Source organism: Panthera tigris, chromosome D2, assembly GCF_018350195.1.
Source record: "Panthera tigris isolate Pti1 chromosome D2, P.tigris_Pti1_mat1.1, whole genome shotgun sequence".
Classification (NCBI taxonomy): Eukaryota; Metazoa; Chordata; class Mammalia; order Carnivora; family Felidae; genus Panthera; species Panthera tigris.
In genome coordinates, this window is record NC_056670.1 from 56,308,509 (window position 1) to 56,319,481 (window position 10,973).

Here is a 10,973-nt window from a genome sequence, read left to right on the forward strand (position 1 = left end):
ATTCCAAACTAGCCTGTGAGATCATTTAGAATTATGGCCCCCATTTTATCAGTGGTGAAAAAGGCTCAGAGATGCTTGGGACAGTGGCCAATAGAGTTGATGTGCAGATTGAAATCAGCATTGTGGGTAGTCAGGACTAGAGACAGAGGATCTGAGTTGCAAACCACGTTCTGTATCTACATGGATGATAGAACAGGCTAATTTAAGAGCTCTGTTTAGGGGCGCCTGGGTGGTTCAGTCACTTAAGCGGCCGACTTTGGCTCAGGTCATGATCTCGCTGTCAGTGAGTTCAAGCCCCACGTCGGGCTCTGTGCTGACAGCTCAGAGCCTGGAGCCTGTTTCAGATTCTGTGTCTCCCTCTCTCTCTGACCCTCTCCTGTTCATGCTCTGTCTCTCTCTGTCTCAAAAATAAATAAACGTTAAAAAATTTTAAAAAAAGAGCTCTGTTTGGCCACTACAGAGGTTTGGTGAAGGGGCAGAAAGCAGTTGTCAGGTGATGGACCTGGTCCTGGCCACCCTAATTTGTGGCCCACCCTGAGGATGGTGAAGTTGGGTTATGGTCCAATGTCAGCATCCTTGTAAGAAGATGCCATTATCCACCCCCATACTTTCTTCCCAAGGCCATGAGGCTTGGGGTGACTCCTCATACCTAAGGAACCTTGAGGAGAAGGTTTAGACCAGCAACACTCTAGGCATTGGGACAAACCCTTTCTCTTGTTCTCTTGCCCTTTCTTTCCTTGGGGTGATTTTGTATCCCATAGCACATCCTGTTCCCAGACCTAAGTTTGGATATTGAAGGGAATAAATGGTCTCTTTTGATATGAGAACAGAGTGTCTCTGCACAGTTCAGCCTACTGAGATATGAGTTCAAAACCCCACCTAATTGTGGCAACAATAGGCAACACTTAAGTAGTTATGTAGTGTGGTACCAAGGTTTTGGGGCCAGTATTAAATGCATTTAGGGGCTCCTGGGTGGCTCAGTCAGGTAAGTGTCTGACTTTGGCTTAGGTCATGATCTTGTGGTTCATGAGTTCCAGCCCCATGTTGGGCTCTGTGTTGACAGCTCAGAGCCTGGAGCCTGCTTTGGATTCTGTCTCCCTCTCTCTCTTCCCCTTCCCTGCTCACACTCTGTCTGTCTCTCTCTCTCAAAAATGAGTAAACATTTAAAAATGCATTTAATTTTCCCAACAACCTATCAAATAAATGCCATTATAATCCCTTTCTAAGAGAGAGGGAAATAGAGGCATGTGTGCCCAATGTCACACAGCTAGTAAGTGGTGGTGCCAGGATCCAAACCAAGTAAGCTTGGCTCCATAGTCCATGTTGCCTCTCTGTAGGGAAAGTACCTTTCCTGGCCCTGTGTCATTTGTGACATATCTAAGTTTGTGTCCCTGCTAAGAGGAGCAGTACCTGGGCCAAGGAAGAACTCATGAATTCCTGGTTTGAATGCTGTGTCTGGTCTCAGTTTCCTCATTTGTAAAGTGGGGACTGTTCATGCCCTACTTTTTTTACAGAATTACTGTGTGGATCAAATGAGCCCCGGTGCAAAGGCTTTGTAAACACTGAGCATTGCCCAATAAAAAGCATTGCCATTATCATTATTGGTTGAGCAGCTCTAAGTGTCCCGGCTGCCTGGGGCGATGTGCAGCCTGTGATTCTGCTGGAGTCCTGACTAGAGACCTCTCCACCTGCTTCTCTAAGGCTCAACCTCTACCCCTCCTCCCCCCAGTTTCCCCTCAGAGGAATTTGGAGTAGGCATTTTGTTTTCCAGCCCAGAACTCAACCCAAATCCCAGGGAGAGAAGATGCGCCAGGACACTGACCTGTTTTGCCAATGCATTAGCCCAGGTGCCCTGGCCAGCTCCCAACCCTGGCAACCAATCCTCAGCAGCCCCAGCAGCCACTTGCTGCAGGTCCATTTGCCCTCTACCCCAGCCTGCCATGTAGCACCAGTGCTGTCATAATCAGGTGCTGCTTTGCACGTCTGAGAAGACCAAACTCCAGGTCCCGGGCCATGGGGTACAGGGAAAAGGACCAAAGGAGAAAGAACCATGGCCTATGTCATGCTTCTAAGATTGTCCTTTCCTGCCCACTTCCCACCATTTGCACCAGCAGATCAATTGAGCATCTGTCTGTTTGGCCAGCAACTCTAATGGCAGCATGAAGGAAGGCTCCAGAATTTGAGGAGGGCTCACTCTATTCTCCCAGGCATTTCACTCCCTGAGCTGCTGGGATTCTAGAAGAAGGTGTGGTTCCTGATTGGTTGAAGTTTGAAGGATGCAGAGAGGCAGTAGGTCCAGCAAAGGAGGGGGTATGGAGAGGAGGAAGCTGACGATGAGCAGTAGCTCTAGGAGTCAGGCTGGCTTGGAGTGGAGAAGATAAGTGGTGGGATTTGGGGACTCATGGTTTGCTGGATGGGGGTCCAAGCTACAGAGTTATGTGGGGGTATCTAGGCAGCACAAAGGATGACTGGGGGAGGTCTGCCTTGGTAGAAATATAGTTCTGGAAGTGGGAACGTACTGGGTGGATGTCCCATGAGCTCCTCATTTTACAGATGGGGAAACTGAGGCCCAAGTAGATGAACTGGCTTAGCCAGGGTTGCATGGGTAGTGGCAGAGATAAAACCAGAATGAGCTTTCAAGTCAGACCTGGGAATAACTCCCAGTTCTGATGTTTGTTAATGGTGTGATGTTGGACATCTTACTTAACCCTCTGAACCTCAATCGTCCCTGTCCATGATGTGGAGATGATAATGTTGACCTTGCAGGGTCATTCTGAGGCCTGAATGAGATCATCCAATAGTGTTCCACCCTTGTCCTTTCCACTGCACACACTGATCTTCCAAGCTTGGCAGCCTTGGCATGTGAGGGATCTAGAGGCTTGCAATATTCATAATCTGGGTTGTTTTGAGGGTGTATTTTGGTGAGTGGTTGGGTAGCGGAGCGGATGCAGTGAGCAAGGAACACGATGGGTCAGAGAAGCAAGAGGGGAATGTGGGCCTTGCCCAGTCACTGGTTGCACTTTGCTGGTCTCACACTCTTTTCAGTGTCTCCCTCTGGCCACAGTCTTGATGACTTCCCTTCCTGTGTCTTCTCTCAACTTAGCAGTAAAAAGAAGTACATTCATCGTTATTTTCTGTTTTTAATGAATAATACAGTATAGACCCAGATCTTAATTTTAAAATCCCATCTCTTTCTTTGTCAATGTAGTCAATACTCATTCATTCAATATGTATTTATTGACCATCTACTATGTGCCAGTCACTGTGCCAAGAGTTGGGAACCTAGCAGTGAGCAAAACAGTTTAAATTCCCTACCCATGTAAAACTTATATTCTAGTGGGGTTATTACCCAGCTCCACCCACACTGCTTAATTAATACATTTCTTTTCTATTTTTATCACTTTTCTTCCTTGGCTGATGTGTTTTTGTGAGTCTGTGGTCCTCCATATTAGAGAACACTGCCCAACATGGCTGAAATCTGTTGCCCAGTATAATCAGACTTCATTATAAACCAATATGTAAAGGAAAACAGATAAGTGGCAAAGCAAATAACACCTCCCTCCACCCCTTCTCTAGGTCATATGCCCAACCATGCTGTTTTCCAGGACTTGAAGACCATTTCGGTATGGCTAAAGGAGTGATGGCAATTAGCTGTCCATACAACCCTCCCTCCTGTTTTCCTGCAGTCACTGGGGACAGGCATTGTGTGTGCCACAACACAGCTGGGCAGGTAGGAGGGGCTCAGATTTGCTGAAGAAATGTGGGTAGGTGGTAAAATGGGGGAATGAATAATCAGAGCTTCTTGAAAGGGTCTGGGTGAGGGCAGGACCAGGCACTCTGGTAATCAGCTTTGATTGGGGTATCTAGCCATGGCAGGGCTTTGTCCAAGAGCAGACCTTATCCTTGGGGAAGGGGGACATGGAACACAAGTCTTTTCTTCCTGCTGAGTCTCTTCCTCCTGAAAACCTAGTTGTTAGCCGTCCCTGCAGCTGCTGAGGTGTGCAAGGAAGGTCCTCAGGAATGTCTGTGAGGGAGGGAGGGTCCTGCTTACCCAGAAACGCTATTCTCAGGAGCAAACGCAGAACAAGGCAAAGGAGGGCTGTCGCTTGCACTAGTAAGTGCCTGTAATCTGCTCTGGGAGGTGAACCGGGGCCTCATCCCTCTGAGCAGGAGATTAAAGGCCTGAACTTGTGATTGCTGCTCGGCTGGGGACCTCTGTCGTACACCGACAGGGAGCCCCGAGAGCACAGAGAACACAGCTGCCACTGGAGAAAGTCAGCGTGGGGGACTGCCAGTGGCGGGCTGTTGAAAACAAATGGGGCAAAGAAACGATTCCATGCTATCGATTGGAGCTGATGTTTGCAGAACAGCCGGAAATGACTTACTTGCCTTTAAAACCGATAGGGAAACTGAAGTCATTGAGCCTAGAACGGACCTTGCCGATCCCTGCAAAGGATTTTCATGTCCCCAGAAATACCCACACATCAACCACCGCCCCCCAACATCTCTGAAACTGGGGTCTGAGAGATGGGAGAGGTACTCCCGGCTGCCCTGCTCCTCCCTCCCCGCTCGTATCCTGTGATGGCCTCCAGCGCTAATGTCTTCCTCAGCCTCCCACCAGGCTGGCTGCTGCCACCGCCACATCTGGCCTCTGATCCCCCCCACCCTTGCCACTGTCATCAAGGCTTCTGTCGTGTGTGTGTGTGTGTGTGTGTGTGTGTGTGTGTGTGTCAGGGTGTGGATGAGCACAGTCCCCCTTAGGTCAGCTGCAACAGCACTGGAGCTTTTGTTGTGCCTGTTTACTTAAAAGGAACTCCACTAGTAAATTACCCAAACAAACCCAGAAGAGAAAGTACAAAAGCCTATAAAAGGATGAGTTTGCGGAGCAGGGACCCTTCAGCCCAAGATAATTTAAGATGAGCTCAGTGAGCACAATCTACTGGAAACCTAGGCCTTTTCTTTTCTTTTCTTTTTTTCTCTCTTTCCTTTTCTTTCTTTTTCTCTTCTTTCTTTTCCTTGTCTCTTCTGTCTCTTTCTTTTTTCCTTCTTTCTTATTTACCTCCACCCTATGTTAGTCTGGGCTCTCCAAGAAGCAGAGGCCAAGACAGGTTTAAGGGAGTATCGGTTTTATCGGGGGGCAGTACCTGTGTGAGAGAAAATGGGGAAGGAGCTAAAAACAGCCAGAAGAAGCAATGTAAGTCTGACCCGGAGTGCAGGAGGGAAGGTTGGGTGTGCCTGACTGTCCTGCATTCTAAAGAACATTCACCAAGGCTCTCGGAATATTCTCAGTCTGGGCTGGCTGTCTAAGGGATCTGATATCACCTGGGCATAAGCCAGCCATAGCATCCCTGCTCTGCTCAGTCATCGATGGGGAGCAGCCCAGGGGAAGCAGGGCCTTGCTGTCAACTGGGTGATGCATTGTAGAGCCCGGCACTGGGAGACTTGGTCAATCCTGTCCCTGCAGATGTTGGTCTGCCAGGCACATTCTCATGGCCACCATGACCCTATCTGTTTTGGCCTGCCTAAAACCAAGTCACAGATGATTCTATCCTTCGATGGATTTTTCCTCTTCCTTTAGTCTCCCCCTACGTATCTACAGGGCTTACTTGCACTTCTGCCTTCTTTACAAGGCCTTCCCTGGCTGCCCCGTCTAGAATTGCAACTTTCTGTCCAACATCCCCTCGCCTCCTTCCCTGCTTCATTTTTCTCCCTCATTCTTATCACTATCAAACCTATCATATAGTTCCACCCCCCTTTCTTTAACTGTCTCTCACCCTCACTATGATATAAGTTTTATGAGGGCAGGGGTTTTTGTCCATCTTGTTCAGTGTTGTTTCCCCAAAGCCAAAACAGTGCCTGACACTTAATGAATATTTGTTGCATGAATAGAAGAGTGACTACTGTTCAGGGTATCTGGGCTCAGTATTTGGGCTCAGTATCGCTAGCAGCTGTGTGGACCTCAGGGAAAATGCTGTGTCCTTCAGAGTGTGAGAGCTTCACATTCCTCTCATGCAGATGTAGGTTCTATGGCCCAGGGTTTAATACCAGGGGGTTTGGCACCGGACAGACTCAGGTACTGCTCCCAGCTCCTTCTCTTACAAGCTGTGTGAGCTTAAGCAAGGCACCTAACCTCTCTGAGCTGTAGCTCCCTCATGGGTGGAGTGAGGACAGCAATCTACCACTGTCAGGATTGCTTTAAGCTTGAGAGGGTTCTGATTACCCCAACTAAGCCTTGAAGACAACTTTTCCTATTTAAAAGTCAGCACTCACTAATGGTTTGTCAACAAACATTTCTTTGTTGAGGCAGAATGTTAGCTCAGCCCACTTCCCCATGGGACCCGTTCCTGCTGCCTCCCTCCATCACTTCCCTTCCCCCAAATAGCAGTGAGATTTTGGAATTCCTAGGTCTCCATCATAACTAACAACCTGCATTTCCAATGGGGAATTACTTTGCATACACTATTGTATGGACTATATAATTAGAGCTCTATGATGACAGGTACCACATATCTGGTTTGCTGCTATATCCCCAGAGTCTGAGCTGAGTAGGTAGGTACTCCGTAAATATTTGTTAAGTCATCACAGCCATCTGGGAGGTTGGTATTATCCTCTCTATTTTACAATATTAAGACTGAGCCTTGCCCAAAATTGCAGAGCAAGTAAGTGGCCAAGACTTAAACTCAGGTATGTCTGATCTCTAAACTTGGAAGTTTTCAATTCTATGGTACTACCTAAGGAAGGTGGTTCTTTGACATAATCCCCGAGGAAGAGCCCAGGATGCAGACACAGACAGACTCATGATGGTCTTGGGACTCATCTAGCCTCCTGCTTATCAAAGTCTCAGGTACTCCAGTTCAGTGGTGAGGAAGAGCATGGCCTCAAACACATTGTGCTTTTAGCCCATTACTTTTATGGCCAGCACATTATTTTCTAGGTTGAGCGAATCATCCTTGGCTGGAAAGTAGACCTCTATTTCTTTTTTAGCTGCTCCTGAATTCTTGACAATGTTGAGTCATTCCTTGGCAGGACACTGCCAATGTTGTGGCAGTTGGGACAATTGATGTAAGCCAAATAGCTTAGTTAGCTAACCTATAGGTTTTCTTTCAACATGGCGCAGAGTTTAACCCTGTTCTAGGCAGCCTAGCAAGAGTGGTGGCAGAATGCTTTCAAAGTCTTGAGGGTGAGTGGAGGTAGCTGGAAGACAGAGGGGTTATATGTGTATATTGGCAAATGATGAAGTCTTTTAACGATTCAAGCTGGGCTGTTTGTGCTTGAAATAAACCGAGGCATGCATACAATACACAAACACCCTGTGATGAAAAACTTGAGTCTTTATTGTACAAACAGCAGTGTTTGCCTTTAAATGGTGCAATTAAAGTAGTGTTACATACAAGTAGAGTGTGGCATTAACCCCGGTCAGCTCTTTGAGGATCAAAGGAAAAGATGCTGATGGGGCCTGGTTTTTGAGAGGAATGTCAAAGGCTGTTCTTTCTCAAAGTCTCCCCACCCCTCTTCCGCTTTGATGACTGCGATTTTCCACATTCGGTCACTGGTAGAGGGTGTGGCATTGGGCCTTTCAATGAAGAACAGTGGTATACAAATGTGATGAGAAAGTGGTGACATGTGACCACACAGGTGCACAGTAACAGCTCAGCCATCCTAGGTGTCAAGCTAGTCACCTGATGGCCTGGAAAGGCTGGGGGAGTACAGGTGAGAAGACAGTATGGTTTGGTTGTGGAGTGGGTACTTGTTGCTTTTGCCTGCCCAACATCTTTTTTTCTAGACACAGGATCCCGATTTTTCTTTGGGAAATTATCCCTGTTCTAATCTTAGTCCATGGAATTTCACAGGCATGTGACCTAGGCTTAGCCAGGTGGAGCATTGCATTCCCTCGGCCACTGTAATTGGTTCACAAATAGGCATGTGACTTGAATCAAGCCAATAGAAAGCCGTCTCTAGACTTGTGTGCAGTTTTTGGGACAGAGTTATATTCTTTAGGGTTGCTGAGTTAGTGGGGTGTAAGGCTGGAGCATCTGAATAGGGGTGGAGGACATAATGCAGACAGAGCCTGTCTGAGAATAAAGGCAGAGGAAAGCAGTAGAGACAGGAAAGCAGAGTGGAGAGAAGAAAGGGACACATTCCTCAGGACATCTTTAGAAGTCCTGGATCAAGTTATGCCTGAAGTTATTACCCTTAAGTTTTTAAGGTATATGTTACAACGAATTAATAAATTCATCTTTCAACCCCCTTGCCTTTCTCCTTTCTCCCCCTCTTCTTCTCTTCCTCCTCTCTTCTTCTTCTTCTTCTTCTTCTTCTTCTTCTTCCTTCTCCTCCTCCTCCTTATTTTTCTTCTTCTCCTCCTTCTCCTCCTCTTTCTCCTTCTTTTTCTCTCCCTCCTTCTTTTTCTTCCTCCCCTCCTCCTCCTCCTTCTTCTTCCCTAAGCTTGTCACGTAAAACTGAATTTTGACTGATATGTTTTGCTTGCTTACTGCTCTTTCTCTCCCAACAAATTGTGAACTTCCTGAAAGAAGGGATTGTTGTCTCATTTATCTTTGCATCTTTGGTATCTGGCACAGTAGAACTTCAGTACTGAACTGTAGCGGCTAAAGAGAAAGGAGCCGAAAGAGTGCACTTTAAGCAGGGTGGTCCTGAACAAGAAGATGGTCTATCCCACAGAAGCAGGCTGAATAGATGTCTTTTTTCTGGGCCATTGTGTAAGGGGCTTGGCAAGAAATATAAGAATGGAATATGAGGAATAGAGTGGAAGTTGATCCAGGAAAGATACCCAATGATCATCAACAAGGAGTGGGTGGGTGTTGATGTTACCATCCAGAGACTCAGAACAAAATGGAGCTTGGAAAGCCAGGGAAGGCAAGAATGCCTACCTACCCAGAGGTCAAAAGTGGCAGATGGGAGGTAACTGGATGGATTTTGGAGACAGGAGTGAATACCTGTGGTTTCACATTTGATAGAGAGGTCAACTCCTTTCAGAGGGGGCAAGATGGGATGGGTAGGGATGGGAATATCGGGTGCCATCTTGGGAGACTGGACCCAGAAGGGCTAACAAAGACAATACTCCCCATTTTCACCTTTCTTTTGGAACATCTTAATTTGTTGATAGAATTTACTGATGCCTGTCTTCCAACTCTGCTTGTTACAGGAGTGAATGAAATTGAGTAGGAGAGTCCAATTATGGGCTTTAAAAACATTTCAGCATTTCCTGGATTATATAATTATACATGGCTCCAGACAGTAGCCCCTGCCCAGGTGTCATCTCTTCCAAAGTAAACCAAACTGCTTGTCGTTCCCATCCACTGACCAGAAGAGACCATGTTACATTTCAAATGAGCTCAGAACACCTGATGTCCAAATATTGCTGAGTCAGGGGCCACTTTTTATTCCACTGTCAGACTCCTTGAATCTGTTCTTAAGTTTCTGTCTCTGGATGCAATTCTCCTGAACAGAAACAGGGGAAGGTGTCTCAATGGCTGAGGTAGGCTGGAAATTGAGTGAGCCTAGGCCTCCAATGTTACTGGGGGTAGTGGCACAGAAACCAGAAATCAATGGTCATCCTGTTTAGAATTTCTAACCACATTCCATAGGAAATTTTGTTCATTTTCCTTGCTTCTCCATTTTATGATTCTGCCAAATCCTTACTCTGGCACCAATTAGAAGCTGCATGGCAAAAAGTGAGTCAGCATAGACTTCTTTTCCCATCTTTGGCTCTTGGGGTTCCTGTATCTTAGATCTCCCTCTCCATGGTGTCACTGTGGGAAAGGGCTATGTGGCAGATTCACAGAGTGTCACCGATGAGCCAGAAGGCCTGGATTCTAATTCCAGCTCTTCCAGACCTTCATTCCTTGGCTTTGGTAAGGAGTCTTCCCTCTCTGAGCTTCAGTGGCTTATTGATTCTGTAATTCTGGAAACTGATAAAGCAAAACCCTTTATCAACCCCTACCCTCCACCCCTGCCCCCACCTCTCTCTCTCTATCTCTACGTCTCTCTGCTGGGAAGGCTGAGCACTTGGCCTCTGTGTCTGGGTCTTGCTATGTGAGATGCTTATAGTCTTTTTGACCTGACCCCTGCTCTTTATACACACCCTCTCAGCCATACCTTCCAGTATGTGCCTGGATTTGTCAGTTGGGAGATCTAAAGTTGGCAATAATGTTAGAGAAGACTAAAATATTGGGCCATCAGAGACCAATGGGGGTTTCAATAAATGAAACTTCAGCATTTAAGAGATTCAAGTCCAATTCCCTCAGAAAAGTTCCTGAAAATAAAGATTATCCACTTAAACACCCAAAGATAGCATTTACGAAAAAGGCACTTTGCGGGGAAATCAATCTTAATGTTGCCTTTCACAATTCCAAATCCCTTGTGCTCTATTAAGAAGTAGCCTTTTAACCTTTCCTTGGGTCTCTATTCACCAGCACCCTCCTCAGGTGGACCCGCTTCTGCCTGGGGCTTTTCTTCTTTTCTGTAATGACAGTTATAGGAAAACTGGAGGATTAGCGGTGGTACAGTCACCCCGTGCTGAGCATTGATATCAGGAAGGATCCTGGTCATTTGGTTCCCATCTGTGAGCAATTACAGACATAAGGGAAGGTAGTGAGAGGGATACGTAACCTCTAGCTCAAATCTCTAAATTTGGGAAATTCTTTCCAAACTCTTGTGCATAGAAAGGTCTTTTAAAGTCCTTTGCCTACCACTCTTGAACATGTTTCTGAGTTTCCCAAGGAAAAGGAAACAAAACTTTCTCACTGTCTTTGGATTAGCGGTAGCTTAGAGTTGGGAAAAAAATGAAGTGATAAAGTGAACAATGATATTCCTTTCTTATTTTAGATCAGTTTTTTTTTTCATTACAGCAGCATTTATATCCATTTGAAAAATAGTAACATACATGTGTGAGAGGTATATTATTTATCAATTCTATACCTTTTTCTTAGTTGTCATGCAGACTTGGGGTTCTTCTA